This window comes from Dermacentor albipictus, chromosome 1 (assembly GCF_038994185.2).
Source record: "Dermacentor albipictus isolate Rhodes 1998 colony chromosome 1, USDA_Dalb.pri_finalv2, whole genome shotgun sequence".
In the NCBI taxonomy this organism is placed as follows: Eukaryota; Metazoa; Arthropoda; class Arachnida; order Ixodida; family Ixodidae; genus Dermacentor; species Dermacentor albipictus.
Window position 1 is genome coordinate 309,560,251 of NC_091821.1, and position 15,649 is coordinate 309,575,899.

General features: G+C 48.9%; 1 protein-coding gene across 2 annotated transcripts in view; it reads left to right on the forward strand.

The window, feature by feature from the left end:
* Nucleotides 1–15,649, forward strand: part of LOC135907019 (putative polypeptide N-acetylgalactosaminyltransferase 9) — a 278,217-nt gene that overhangs the window by 117,378 nt on the left and 145,190 nt on the right. The gene's annotated exons all lie outside the window — the stretch shown is intronic.

Below are 15,649 nucleotides of genomic sequence, written 5' to 3' on the forward strand. Positions count from 1 at the left end.
CATATATTTCTATACGCACCAAATGCTTATAAGATGCCTGTGGCGGATAGCATATATATATATATATATATATATATATATATATATATATATATATATATATATATATATATATATATATATATATATATATGAGACTTGCCGTATTAACATGGTGTCTCGTTGGTTACTCTGGGCTCTTGGTTGAGTAACGAAACAGCCATTTAAAGTATGCCGGGTGTCCCAGTTAACTTGGACCAAGATTTAAAAAAAAAGAAACGATGAGCTCTAGAGCAATCGTACCGACTGCATAGTAGCAGCAGTCGTGTGTACTTACAGCCAGTATTTTTTTATCGCGAAGTATTAATTACTTTTTATTTAGTGAACTTTTTAATTACTTATTTAATCGCAAACATGTCAATTACGATATTGTAGGGCACCTTAAATAACCTCCGAATCAAGCATTTATTTCGTGCTGAAGTGTGCCTGGCTGTTTTTTTCCAAGAAAAAAAACAAGAGCCCGCGAAATAGGCGAAAGATGAAATAGATGTGCGCTCGCACGCCGCTACTCGAGCGCCTCCGAGCAACTTTTTGAATGATATGCGACTGCATTTGTTTATCGCCGCATCGTACAAGGCTTCGTCATGTAGGATGGCTCGAGAGGTTTCGCTACCTAACTAGCGTGGTGCGATAAGCGTCAGCATCTGCGGACGGAAGAATGTTGTGCTCTGTCATGAGGCACTCGGGATAGTTTTAGCCTTCGTGTATCATGAAACAAAGCTACAAAAGAAATTCAACCAATGTCAAAAAAATAAAAAAATACAGTGCGCAAAAGAGCACGAAAAAAGAAAGGCAGCTCTCGGAAGAACAGAAAAAAGCTCCTCAGGAGTTTATTTCAATAAGAAATCAACCAAAAGCACGTAAGGCGTCTCAGCCGCCCACAAAAGAAACATCCAGAGGTACAACTGGTTTAACCATTTACCCTTTGTCTCTTTAACTCCGGAAAAGAGGCAAAACAAAGCAGTTTTTTTACCTTTTTCTTTGTCGCAAGCTTTTCTTATGTAAGGAGAGGGTGACATCATGAAGGTGCGTTAAACAGTCACGTTTTACACAACTTGAGTGGTTATTTTTCCACTGTCACTTATAGCACGTGTTCAAACAGGTCACCGTCTGAAGCAATACAGTACTTGCTTCTTTCCAACACCTGTGGTGTAGCAGTTTTGACCAACGACGTTGGAATCTCGCGCCAGACTCTGCTTATTTTTGCCTTTATAGGGCGTCCGGTGATAGTTTCGCTGCTATACACGCGATCTTTCACGTAGCCCCACAAAAAGTCCAGCGGTGTCATGTCCGGCGACCTTGCAGGTCAGGATACGGGTCCGTGCCGGCCAATTCACTGTCCAAGAAAAAGCTTGTCGAGCCACGCTCGAGGCTGACTATATGCGCAGGAGCACCGTCGTGTTGAAACCAGACGTTCCGAAGGTGCGCAAGTGGAACGCTGCAACAGACGTCGTTCACGGGGCCCTCGAGGATGTCGTTGACGTAGCGTTGCGTCGTTAGTGTGCTGTCAAACAAGATGGGTCCGGTGATGTTGCCATCAAAATACCGCACCACACATTGAACGACCACTGGTATTGGTGTCGTGTTTGTGCCAGCCAATAGGGATTCCTATCACTCCAGTAGTGCGCGTTGTGAAGGTTAACTTGTACGTTTCTGGAGAAATTACTCTCATCCGTCCAAAGCACGCGAGTCAGAAAGTCCGGTTCTTCTTCACATTTCGCGAAAATCTAATTAGCAAAGTCAAGTCTGTTTTCAAAATCTCTATCTTCAAGTTTTTGATGAAGATGTACGTGGTACACGGGTGCATGTGACCGTTATTTAAGATCCTCCACACTGATAACCTTGAGGTTCCGGCCTCCGCACTGGCGTCGCGCGCAGTACTGTGATTCATGGTTATATTGCGCTCAGTTTTACACAGACGATATTAAGAAAGGACAGGACGTGGACGGACGTAGCGCAAGACGAAATATAAAGTACGAGGAAGCGGAGGAAGGTTAGGGATGTAGAAGCCCGATGTACTCGAAATGACATTTAGTAAAGCAATGAAGGGGGCTAGTTGGTGAACGTTCATGGTTATATTGCGCTCAGTTTTACACAGACGATATTAAGAAAGGACAGGACGTGGACGGACGTAGCGGACGGACGTAGCGGACGGACGTAGGACGACGTAGCTACGTCCGTCCACGTCCTGTCCTTTCTTAATATCGTCTGTGTAAAACTGAGCGCAATATAACCATGAACGTTCACCAACTAGCCCCCTTCATTGCTTTACACTACTGTGATACTGTGAGGGTTAGCAGCAAAGAATGTCAAAACATCCGTTTCCGCTTCTTGAACTGCCGTCGCAGCCCTGTGTCACTTTCTTGTGAAGCTGCCCGTCTCGCAAAGGACTTTGTACGATCTAAGTATTTTGGACGGACTAGCGCGTCCTCCACAATGCCACATCCGGAATAGCTTGGCTGCCTCCTCCTTGTCGCCGTGCGCCGCCCCCAGAGCCGCGGTCAATTTAGCCTGCTAATCATTCGTGAAGGGCATGGCTGCCTTCTTGAAGAGCAGGTCACTGGCGTGGTACACTTCAGATCTCCCGTTGTTATCTACGCACTGACACGTCAAGCGAAAATGAGTTACGTAATCGGCAACATATGCTGGCCGTGCAGATCCGTCAAAACGGATCAGATGGACATAGCCTGCACATGGTTTGTTTCTGTTGCTGAAGGGAACAAAAGGAACACACGTTCCGAGCGCGCCTATCTACCGAACATGACGAGTGCGCAAAATTGTAGTCCCGTGTGCGCCGTCATGGTTTCCCGGCTTAGAAATCCCCCCGCCCCCTTCCGTCTCCGCTACGTTAATCGATGCGCTAGCGTCATGCTCTCATGATGCTGCGACCACTCGTGGAGCCCTGTACGGAGCTGCCGCCACTAGTTAAGCCGTGTGTCCGTGGCTATTCGCTTGGCAGCGCTCGAGCAGGGGAACTCGAGCTCGTATCTATTTCGCATTTTTGATGTTCCGCGTGCTTTTTTTTTTTTCTCGGGAAAACGAATGAGGCAAAGCCGAGCACGAAGGAAATGCCCTACAATGTTGTGATTGATATGTTTGCGATTCAAGCAATAATTAATAAGGTCACTATTTAAAATTAATTAATACTTCGTGATGAATAAATGCTATTAATATCAGTTGATTAATTCATACTTCGTGATGAAAAATATACTGGCTCTAAGTACACACGACTACGGCTACTATGCAGTCGGCTCAATTCCTCAAGAGCTCTTGGGTTTCTTTAAAATCTTGGTCCAAGTTAACTGGGACTCCCGGTATACGGCATAACCACTTTCATTTGCGTGCAGTTTCTTCATCGGGAATCACATGAAGTGGGTCTAATCAATATTCTTGTTAGGGGAACGCGACCTGGTTAATCCGAAGCAGCAGGTTGAACATATTTCATGTTCTGAAACGAATTAGAGAACGTTATGGGAAGAGCAGTAATTTGGTGTGAATTTCTTGGCCGCGCATGTCAACATGAGAACAGCGGCGTATATAAATAGGGTTACATATCCAAAGAAGCAAGATAAAAATCGAAATAAATCTTGCAAGAGAGAGAGAGAGAGAGAGTCTCACTAATATAAAATTGAACTGTTATGACCACTTAGGCCGCGGAAGGTTTTCTTGCCATGGAAGAAACATGCACGAAGAGCGATGTAGTTCGTTCACTGTGCAGTCCAGGACAAGATACATACGAGTATACAGGAAACACGACTCTGTGCATAGGCGTATCTACCAGGGGGGAGGGGGGGGCAAAGTATGTCATTTGCCCCCCCCCCCCCCACATGCACACACATTTTTGAAAGCGGGCACAGGCACATTCGGCTGCACGCTGGAAAGTCTGTTGTAACTATACAGCTGAAGCTAATTTTTTTTCTTAGTAGAGTGACCACATGAGCAAGGCTTTCCTTTGCTGCGCATATCCCTGCTTGGACAACGACGATTCTCTTTTGTGCCTTCTCGGGGCGCCCAGTAGAGGACGACGCACGGGATTCCCCACACACGCTCGCGTGGCGGACCAGGCTGGTTCTAGATAAGAGCTACACTATTGTTTTTCGAAAGGAGCAAATACAGCAGATATGTCGTATTTTGAAAAAAAATGAGGGCCACTCTTTGGTGATGTGTACTGAAAATGTGCACTGGGGCGGGGGGCTAAGTTTCTATTGTACTCTGAGAACAGTACCTGACTGGTCGCTTTATCCAAATTATGATCGACTGTCTATAAATGTGGGAAGTTTACATAATTTTATCCCAAGGTGATGGGGACTCCATATAGAAAGCAAGTCAATGTGGGAGAATGACTCTGTGCATCTTATGTGACCGATCATATCATCATCATCATCATCAGCCTGGTTACGCCCACTGCAGGGCAAAGGCCTCTCCCATATTTCTCCAACAACCCCGGTCATGTACTAATTGTGGCCATGCTGTCCCTGCAAACTTCTTAATCTCATCCGCCCACCTAACTTTCTGCCGCCCCCTGCTACGCTTCCCTTCCCTTGAGATCCAGTCCGTAACCCTTAATGACCATCGGTTATCTTCCCTCCTCATTAAATGTCCTGCCCATGCCCATTTCTTTTTCTTGCTTTCAACTAAGATGTCATTAACTCGCGTTTGTTCCCTCACCCAATCTGCTCTTTTCTTATCCCTTAACGTTACCCCTATCATTCTTCTTTCCATAGCTCGTTGCGTCGTCCTCAATTTGAGTAGAACCCTATTCGTAAGCCTCCACGTTTCTGCCCCGTAGGTGAATACTGGTAAGACAAAGCTATTGTATACTTTTGTCTTGAGCGATAATGGCAACCTGCTGTTCATGATCTGAGAATGCCTGCCAAACGCACCCCAGCCCATTCTTATTCTTCTGATTATTTCTGTCTCATGATCCGGATCCGCCGTCACTACCTGCCCCAAGTAGGTGTATTCCCTTACGACTTCCAGTGCCTCGCTACCTATTGTAACCGATCATAATTACACCCGATCATAATTACACACTAATTAAATATCAATTTACTGTGTAGTCAGTCATGCTACGTTTCTTCATTAAATATATTGAATAACCCACTCGAATTGCACGCACAGGTTAATTATTAGGCACAAGCATTATAAGGGAAGAAATAGTGCTTCGCGATCAGTACCGAAACGCCCCACTTCAAACGTCCCGTCAAAGACAATAGCGCCTTCATGAAAGCGGTCGCGATACATTTCACTCAGAAGTGAAATGGGTGCACTTTAAGAGAGCAGAATGTTAAATTTACTCAAAGCTTAATGTTCATTGTCTATTCCTTGCAACCACTGCACAATAATGGCAAAAATAAGTCGCGTTGACACACGTGTACGTCGTCACTGAGGGGGATACTACGAGATGCGTAGTTTGCTTCTCCGGTGTCCTCAGCGAGCTAAACAAGGCATCTTGTTTATATCTAGGGAAAATTAGGGGCATGGTGGGGACAAGGTGTAAGGAATATTCCAAATGGCCGGGTGAAATGCGCATTTTGCAGTGGAATACGTATGCAAGCGGTCCATAGCGTTATTAGTCTGTTTTACGAGTGGTGTAAGACTTACGCGGCTGCGCCGGCATATTTATGAGGCGAAATTTTGCGAACTTAAGGGGAACGATACGCCAAGTTTATATGCGATAATAAAAACGTGTTGATCAAATAGGGCGTTAAAAACATCGTAAGCAAGTTTTCGAAAGTATCCCGCTATTGCTATTAGCTAGGTTTCCCGATTTCCCAAGAGAGCTCAGTGTTTCAGATATTTTATTCTTTGAAGGAATAGGCAGCATTGTAAGTGCAATGTGTCGCGTATTTTTAACCTTTCTGGCTGATTTAAAAGTGTTACGAATAATTACTGAACTCTCATTTTTTTTCTTCTCACTTTTTCATGCGTGATACATTAGTTCTCGCCTGGTGTCCACACTGAACTATAAAATAAGGAGGCAGCTTTGTTATATTTGGTGACTTTATAAGGACAAGTTAATGGGTGATGTGGAGGTGAAGTTCAAAACAGCAAAGTAATTGGGGCTTTCGCAATAGATTACGTGTGCAAACACTTCAGAGCCTTTTAGTGTATCTAGCGAGCGGGCAAGAACTGAGCCCGCCACCCTGGCAGAACTATAGAAGCCGCCAAGACCAAATTTTATGAAAATTGGTGGTACACTATGGAAACTCTCTGTGTGAAGTAAGTTAAATGCTGTTGGATCAAACACAGTATATGTAAAAAAAAAAATCTTATTCAAGTGTTAGAGCACATGATATGGCCGCTACCAGCTATGCTTCTCTGTCCCGACATAGCTGCAGTTTACAACAGGTTTATATTTTATGGAAAGGGGAGGGGGACATGGTAACTGCAATGTGAGACAAAATTTTACGTTCCTGGGACGGCTTGCACGAACATTTAATAACGAAAATAACAACGTATTTAAGAATGCGTTCTTGTGCAGACTAGGCGTTGTCTATGAAACATCTAAAAGCGCGTTCTTAAATTCGTTATTATTTTCATTAATTAGTGTTCGTGCAAGTCGCTCCTGGTCCATTTAGACGCTTTGCAAATAATTAATGAGCTGTCGTTTTTCTTTCCCTATCTTCAGGCATCGTAACACGTTCCGTCTTATATTCAGCGATGTCCTCGGTGAACTAAACAAGACATTTTGTTCATATTTGGCGAAAATAAAGGGCACTTAATGGGCAATATGTAGGTAGACTTCAAAGATAGGGGACTAATTATGGCATTTGTAGTAAATTATGCATGTAAGCTATCTGCAGCTTTACGAATGTATTTTGCGAACAAAGAATTTATCCCGTGGCCCTGGAAGAACTGTGAACTCAACAGATATCAGACCTAGCGGAAATTAAGTTGAAGGGAGGGTGGGGAGGGAGTGTAATAAAATCAATAAAGCATTGAATAGCCCCGTTAGCATTTGGTAGCTAGTGGTTCTCAACAGATTCGCTGGACATCGTCTGTGGCATGGCCGGGATGGCAATTCAATTTTTTGGGGTGTGAATATTGCAAGTAAGCTACGTTGATTGTAGTCGTTGCGTATAACCTTGACAATACTATTATCTAAACTAGCGATAGACTTATACTGTAGGCTTAAACAGCAAGTACAATTCTTTGTTGAATTATTCAGATTCTTTGTAGCAAATGTGCATTTTTTATGTGTGCTGTACTGCTGCTACTGGGCGGGATCCGGGACCACTGTGGGGCACTGATTGCCTTTTGCCTCTGCATCATATTTAGATTTTGTATAGTTGCATGAGGTAAATGCCAATTCAGATCATTTTTCGGACGTCCATGGTTCACCATCTGTGATTGATAGCTAGGTCCCTGTCGATTAAATATAGATCTAACGGACAGAAGCCTTTCCAGGCTATTTCGTAGGTCCGGTGCATAAGTAGTTGAAGAAACGAAGGGGCACACTTACGAAAATTGCATATTTAATGGTTTAACATTTCGGCCGTGGCACGGCCTTCGTCAGAATGAACTATATATATATATATATATATATATATATATATATAGCTCTAGAAATAGTTGGTATGCCACTGACTCTGCGTAGTGTCTTTTGTCTTACGGCGTGCGCGTTACGGCAGTAATGAAACCAGCCATTTCACACGAGCTCTGTTGATACGGCGCTTCATCCGATGTACCAGCAACGAGCCTCTTCCACAGAAGAATGTTTCGTACAACAACCCTGCTTGCCACCGGATACGTTGCCATGCGATAAGTGCCTGCAGTCGAAGAACAGAAGGACCTTTCGAACCAGTTGGACCGGCTCGCCGTATCAATAGGCGTGCCACAGCGCAGCAGCCCTGGCCGATCGGAGCCGTCTGAACAATGCCGCTCTTGACGAACTCGCGCGTCCACGACGTGCGTGCTCGTCGGGTGGTCGAGGAGGCGCTTGAGGTCGTGCCCCGGTGAAAGGCATTCCTCCGAGAGGCGAGCGTCAGCTGACCCGCTAATGGACTTGGCCGGTGGTTTCACCGCCGTCCACGAAGATAATCGCCTCGGAGGGGATGCCTCCCGGACGAGCCGAGGAAAGCGTCTCTGTGGATGGCGCCCCTGATGCAGCCGCGCCAGGGTATCTGGGCGTCGCATTCCGCCGCTGGCACTGCGATGCGTTGCCTGCTTGCCGTGGATGGCTTGTGGGGAAGCAGGAAAGCAGGAACCTCCGCGATAGCAGCCACTGTCGCCGTCCCAACGTAGAAAATGGCGGCCATTAGAGTTGCAACCTTGAGTGGCAATGCTAATTTTCTCCTATGCGGGACAGGGGAATTGCTCCAAGTCGTGGCCTAGGCTGCCCTGGCACAACTCTGTCGGAGGTACGAATGGCAGTGCCTAGGATAATATTTATGCGGTGAGGTAACTTGTTTGCGAAAGCCAAGTGGGATGTGCTTACAGTAGCAAAACTTATGTACTAGGGGACCAACTCGCCAACCGACGCCGGGGCGCGCAAATACGAAGGGCGTCGTCTGCGCGTCGAGGCAACCATACGTCGTCAGTGAGGGAGCACTGCCCGGTTTGCCGCATTGATTCCTAGAGCGGCCATGCACGACGAAAAATGATCACCGGCCCGAGCGTGGATGCGCACGCGGGGGCGACCTTCCTAGCGGCGGCCGAGGACGCGCTTCTCTCGCGCGCGGCGTCCACTGCGCCGGGCGCGCGTCGGAACGGGTTCGTCCGCTCGGCTCGTGACTAGCCGCGCGCGCGTGCCCACTGCTTTGCATACGCGCGTAAGGTTGCGCCGGGTGCCGAGAGGTCAGGGCGGCCGCGCTGGTTTTTCCGCGCGTTCGGTCAGAACGAGGAGGCGGCGGCGTCCTTGCCACCATGGATCGCGCGGCGGTGCCGTCCTCGTCCCGGTGACCCGCGCCGCCGCCGTCGCGGATGGCGCTGCGGCCCGCGCTCCTGCAGCCAGGCACTTTCGCCGACGTGCACCGGGCGCCCGTTTCCCGGAACTGCGCCGTGCCGCGGCTCGGCAGCGCGGCACGGCTCGCGGCGCCGTTGTGTGGACATCGGGGTCGGCGCGCGCCAGCCAGCTTCCGCCGCCGCCGCTCGCTTCGTCCTGTCGCCCGTCTGGTGTAGTACGCGACGGCGCGCCTGCCGCCGGGTTCTTTTTCTTTCTTTTTTTCGCACCACTCAATTATTTCACGCCGCACTGCTTCCGTGCCACAGCCGCATACGTCGATGGCGACGCCGTGTGTAGCAGCACCCGCGGTGGTTTCGTTCCCAGCGAGTGCGGCCGGCACGCGTGATTTGCGTTCGGGAACGTGCGGTCCGGTTCCGGCACGTGCAGAGTCTCTCTGCCGCTGGCAGTGCGGGCGAGGGAGGCTCTTCGGGCTCCTGCCGGGCCACCGCCAGTGGAAACCTCTGCGCGGGACGAGGGCGCCGTGGCCTCCGAGATCGGCCTAGCATCGTGGAAGCAGTCAAGCCCTACCTTGAGGCACAGTGTCCGCTGTCCGCAGCATCACTGTGTGCGGGGGGGGGGGGGCACTTGTGTGACGTCACGGCTAGGAACGCGAAGGCCTGACGTTATCGATGTTTTATTTCATTTCATTTATTCACACTGCCAGCCCTTGCGCGATATTACAGGAGTGGATAGCGCACATAAACAAAAGTGCATTTCCGTTAAAAGAAAAGGAAGAAAAAAAACGTCATTTCTGATACATCGAAAGCGAGCGAATAAACACACAAAAGTAGGCGAAGGGGGCAACGAAAAACAAAAGGAAAGGGGCTGGTGGGTGGAAATGGCCTTCGAGGCTCCCGAGAGGGAAGACGGGATTTCTCTTCAGCCTGCGGAGGCTCGCGGCGAGTGCTGCTCCGAAGTCAACGGCAGTCACGCGCGCAGTGCACGAAGCGCGTGGAAAAATCGCCGCACTCACGGCAGCGATGATGCAAATAACAATTTCGCGCCTGCTTTGAGCCGCGAACACGACTGGCAGCATCGGCGCTCTTTACGCGCGCGTGCCTCCGCTAATCCTCGCTCGGGCGGGATGCGTGGCTTCGGCCGTTTGGCGCTGTTGCGGCATTATCCCCATTCTCCGGGGGGCCTTCAAAGGCGGCGAGGCCCGCGAAAGGCGCCGACAGCTGCGCGGCCACGAGGCGCGCATCGCCATTGACTGGGCCGCATTCACCGCCGAAAGGACGAGGCCGGGCTCCGAGTCGCGCCGCGTGTTTTTTTCTTCTTTCGCGGGCGTTATTTAAAGAAAGTGTTTAGGGCCTCGGAGCTCCTTTGAACGTGCGCCGCCAGCGTGGCCGTGCAAATGAGGCGATGGGCGGCCGTTTGGGCGCATTAGCGGCCGTTCAAAGGTCGCGGGGATGGGAGGGGGGGGGGGGCGCTCACGTTAATTGACTCCGGCAGATGTTGCGCGATTCTTTCGACGACGGCCGCCTGACGAATGGCTCGAGGAGCGGGGACAAAAAGACGATTATCCGTCGTTCGTAATAACCCTCGTAAAGGACGCGTCATCTAAATTGTGTGCCGCTATACGAGCGAGCCTGTATATATTCGAAAGCTCGCGCGGAAAGCCGTCGGTGTGCCTCCGTCAATCAGCGAGGTATGTGGGACGCATCGTCCAAAGAGAAGGTGGCGAACACCATTCGTGCAATTCTATGGAGGGAATTGTGGCGCGGGACGGTGCAGCCAGCATAGGAACGGTGGTTATTCGGTACGTGGGTTGGCCTAAACTTCGTCCTTCTGTCTTTAGACGGCTTGTTGACATGTCGCAAACTGATCGTTGTCGTGAAATTACTGCATTATAAATTATCAAATAAACATTATTAAAATTGTCCGACGGCAAGATTCGAATCATGGGCAAACTGAACCACTGCAATTGGCAGCGATATTACGCGTCTTCGCAAAGACGTTTTGCCCTTATAAGTATATATATATATATATATATATATATATATATATATATATATATATATATATATATATATATATATATATATATATATATATATATATATATATATATAGAGAGAGAGAGAGAGAGAGAGAGAGAGAGAGAGAGAGAGAGAGAGAGAGAGAGAGAGAGCATAAATTGCGTTGGAATTTAAGCCGATGAAGGGAGATAAAACCTAATAACAAAAGTCACAAGCACAAAGAACACAAGTGGACAGAACATTTTATTGTTCGGAGGAAAAGTACAGTACATGCGAGTTATACAATTAGGACCCCAGTACTCCGAGTAAGTTGTGGATCGAAGGGGTCCCTAACCAGATAGGGCTGGGTAAATCCGGGTCTAAAATAAAGAAAAAGAAAGTCTGATAAGTTTGTGCATGCACAATGGGAGTTAGGCGTTATAAAATAAACGCAAAATTTGATTGAAAGACGGAGAAAAAATAACAAAAAAACAAAAAAAGAAAACTGAGCGCATGCGCTATCGTGTTGGAGCCCTCTCAACCGTGCGTCGAACATATCGCTTACCAGGGAAGACGGCGTTTCCTGTCCGTGTGCCAGCGTCAAAGATGCTCACGCATTGTGAAGCCGATGCCTCGAGCCGCGGCGGCTCACTTCGCCACGGTCCGCGCACACGGTTCTTTCGCTCGAAGCACGCTTGAAAGCGCTGCGATAAGATAGCGCAGTCACGTGGTTTTATATCATATTGCGCGGGCTTTGTTTAAACACCGAAAAAAAAAATAAACACACCACGCAGCATGTATGTTGCAACAAATTCGATCGGTCGTGTTCGAATGTCCTCCACAACGTAACGAAACGGTCCTAGGCCTAAAGTGAATATTAAAAAAATTGCATAATTGATCTTAGTTAAATAACCAATTCAGCGGAATATAAAGAATACCTTAATGGGGGCAACATGACGTGAAACCGTACGTCGTTGGTTTCCTTTAGCTGCGGTTAACCACCTTTCTTTTTTCAAACCCTTCGTTAAGTCACCTGAAACGCCCTGTATACTACGCAGACCCGAAGCGTAAACAAAGATAAGAACATAAATAGCCAGCGATGCGTTCGGTACGTGCAAACGTGTGTGTACGCGAACGCCGTGTGTGACTGCAGCCGTTGCACCCTGTTGTTCGCTGCACGGTTTCGGCGCGGACGAATGGTTTCGCAGCGACGTGTTGAAGCCAACGCAGCGCGCACCACCAGCTCGCGCTGCCTTCTCTGCGATCTCTCACGGCACGTTTCGACGCACGCCCGCTCAGTGCGGACGGTGCACGTTTTCCCGTCTTTCTTTTTTTTTTTTTTGTTCCCGCGCGCTTCTTATCTCTCGGGTTTTCTCGAAGGCGACGAGGGCGTTGAGAGATGCGCTCTCGACGTCCAGCTCGACGCGCGGAATGTCAAGGAGAACGGTATTTGCACTCCGTGTGCGTAGGTCGACGTTGAAGTTCTCCTGCTCCTTGGCCGTCGGAAACGTTTTTTCCTCGCGCATTTCGCCGGAAGCACGCGCACGCACGCACACTGCAGGTGGTGTGGGCTCCTCTGACGAATCGGTCGTGCACCTCTTGGAAACTGTGTACACGGCCTCGTTTGCCGTCGAAATTGCCATCGTGCAACGTTTCCGAGTAAAACTGCCTGCCTCGCAATACGAAAACAGGCGGGCGTTGTTTTAAGTAGAAATTTCTGGCACGCTTCAAAGCGGTGTTTTTTTTTCTTGTATTTTGTATCATCATCGTCATCATCAGCAGCAGCAGCCTGGTTACGCCCACTGCAGGGCAAAGGCCTCTCCCATACTTCTCCAACTTTCCCCGGTCATGTACTATTTGTGGCCATGTTGTCCCTGCAAACTTCTTAATCTCATCCGCCCACCTAACTTTCTGCCGCCCCCTGCTACGCTTCCCTTCCCTTGGAATCCAGTCCGTAACCCTTAATGACCATCGGTTATCTTCCCTCCTCATTACATGTCCTGCCCATGCCCATTCTTTTTCTTGATTTCAACTAAGATATCATTAACTCGCGTTTGTTCCCTCACCCAATGCGCTCTTTTCTTATCCCCTAACGTTACACCCATCGTTCTTCCTTCCATAGCTCGTTGCGTCGTCCTCAATTTAAGTAGAGCCCTTTGCGTAAGCCTCCAGGTTTCTGCCCCGTACGTGAGTACTGGCAAGACACAGCTGTTATAAACTTTTCTCTTGAGGGATAATGGCAACCTGCTGTTCATGATCTGAGAATGCCTGCCAAACGCACCCGAGCCCATTCTTATTCTTCGGATTACTTCAGGCTCATGATTCGTATCCGCGGTCACTACCTGTACTAAGTAGATGTATTCCTTTAGCACTTCCAGTACCTCACTACCTATCGTAAACTGCTGTTCTCTTCCCAGACTGTTAAATATTACTTTAGTTTTCTGCAGAAGAATTTTCAGACCCAGCCTTCGGCTTTGCCTCTCCAGGTCAGTGAGCATGCATTGCAGTTGGTCCCCTGAGTTACTAAGCAAGGCAATATCATCAGCGAATCGCAAGTTGCTAAGGCAATCTCCATCAACTTTTATGCCCAATTCTTCCCACTCCATGCCTCTGAATACCTCCTGTAAACATGCTGTGAATAGCATTGGAGATATCGTATCTCCCTGTCTGACGCCTTTCTTTATAGGGATTTTGTTGCTTTCTTTGTGGAGGACTACGGTGGCTGTGGAGCCGCTATAGATAACTTTCAGTATTTTTACATACGGCTCGTCTACACCCTGACTCCGCAATGCCTCTATGACTGCTGAGGTTTCGACTGAATCAAACGCTTTCTCGTAGTCAATGAGAGCTATATATAAAGATTGGTTATATTCCGCACTTTTTTCTGTCACCTGATTGATAGTGCGAATATGATCTATTGATGAGTAGCCTTTACGGAATCCTGCCTGGTCCTTTGGTTGACGGAAGTCTAAGGTGTTCCTGATTCTATTTGCAATTACCTTAGTAAATACTTTGTAGGCAACGGACAGTAAGCTGATCGGTCTATAATTTTTCATGTCTTTGGAGTCCCCTTTCTTATGAATTAGGATTATGTTAGCGTTTTTCCAACGTTCTGGTACGCTCGAGGTCATGAGGCATTGCGTATACAGGGTGGCCAGTTTCTCTAGAACAATCCCACCCCGAATATAGCTCGCCCCTGCTGTGGCCTCTCGCGGATGTTACCCTTGCAGTCTGCGCAAGAGAAGTGCGCAGGTGGCGAGACACCGCCCCGGTCGAAGTCGCACAGCGCTTCCCGCACCGCGCGTGATTCTTTGCGCGCACGAATCGCGTGCCTCACGCGCGAGTTCGAACGAGGCGCGTCCTCCTCCGCGGTTGACCGCCGGGTCACCGATGTCGGCCGGCCGGTCGCGTCGAGGGTCGCGCCTGCCTCTGCGGGCTCCTTCTTTATTGATCGGTGCCCCCTCCCCCCCGACCACGCCGATGAGCGAGTTGCTTTGTGCACTATGCAGTCGGCCTGCTGCCGACCCTCATCCTCGACGGGCAACAACGACTGCAGCCGATACGCACCCATATGTATCACACGGGAAAGCGATCGCTTACGTGCGCCCAAGGAAACCAATGTGGGCACCAGCACGGGGTTAGTGTACGTCCTCGCAAGGGCGCTTTAGTTGAGCCGCTAGTGGCGGGCCAAGAGTGAGGAAGAGCAGGCACCGATACGTGGCGACCAGCAGGCGTGCATAGAGCTCGCGTATGCGTAACCTCGAATAGCGAGGAAGTCGCACACGTCTAGGTGTACGACCATTTCACGTCTCTTCTCTGTGGATACAGTGACGTAGTGCGAGTAATATCAGTTTGCCTGGTCTCCGTGGTATCGCCGCGACGTTGTGGTTTTTACGTATGCGTACAGCTGTCGTCGAAACAAGTACTTCAGGAGGTGTAATCCACGACGCTTTTCCATCGTAGGTGCTTCTTGCTATTAGCCAAGCAGTTTCGCGAATAATTTGTCCGTCATCGCCATTGGCTGTCTTCTGCTTTTACGAACAGTTTTCGCGTAAGAGCTTTTTTCTTTGACTGCCAGCCTCGGTTCGTTTCGCCGTGCTTAATTTTTTGTATCACAGTAGCGACGGGCAAGCACCACCTACAACACAGCGGGGGAGCGCGATAGGACCGGAAATACTGGTGACCGAGGTCACCAGCACTCGGCGACTATAGCTCCTTCTTCGTCGAACACCGGACTCACTCGTGTGCAACGAGCAGACTGGATGATCGACCTTGTATACGAGTTAAGGTTCTGGCAGGGTGTCGTCATCCCTGGTATTTTTTTTTTTTCGTGTTCATTATATTTTATTTGTGTCACGAAGTGGCAAGCATTATTTATGCTCTCTTTCTTCTGGCTGCATTGCTGCGTTTACGTTCACACACCGTGAACGCGTGCAAAGCCGTCTGGGCCGCGTCACTGATGGTAGCGGGGAACCTCCACCGCAGATTGTTAGGTGTGTGTGTGGGGTCTGTGTGTCTCTGTGGAACTTGCGGCGTGTAACCAGCACGTATAGACACAGCACGCTTTGTTGTTTGTCGCTGCATTTCGCCCCGGTGAGAAAAGACGAGCACTTAGCGCGCCGAATGTGTAGAACGCTCTTATCTTGCCACGCGCTTCTAAAATGGCGGTCGTCATTGCGAAACTACGTGCGTAAACAAGGGAACA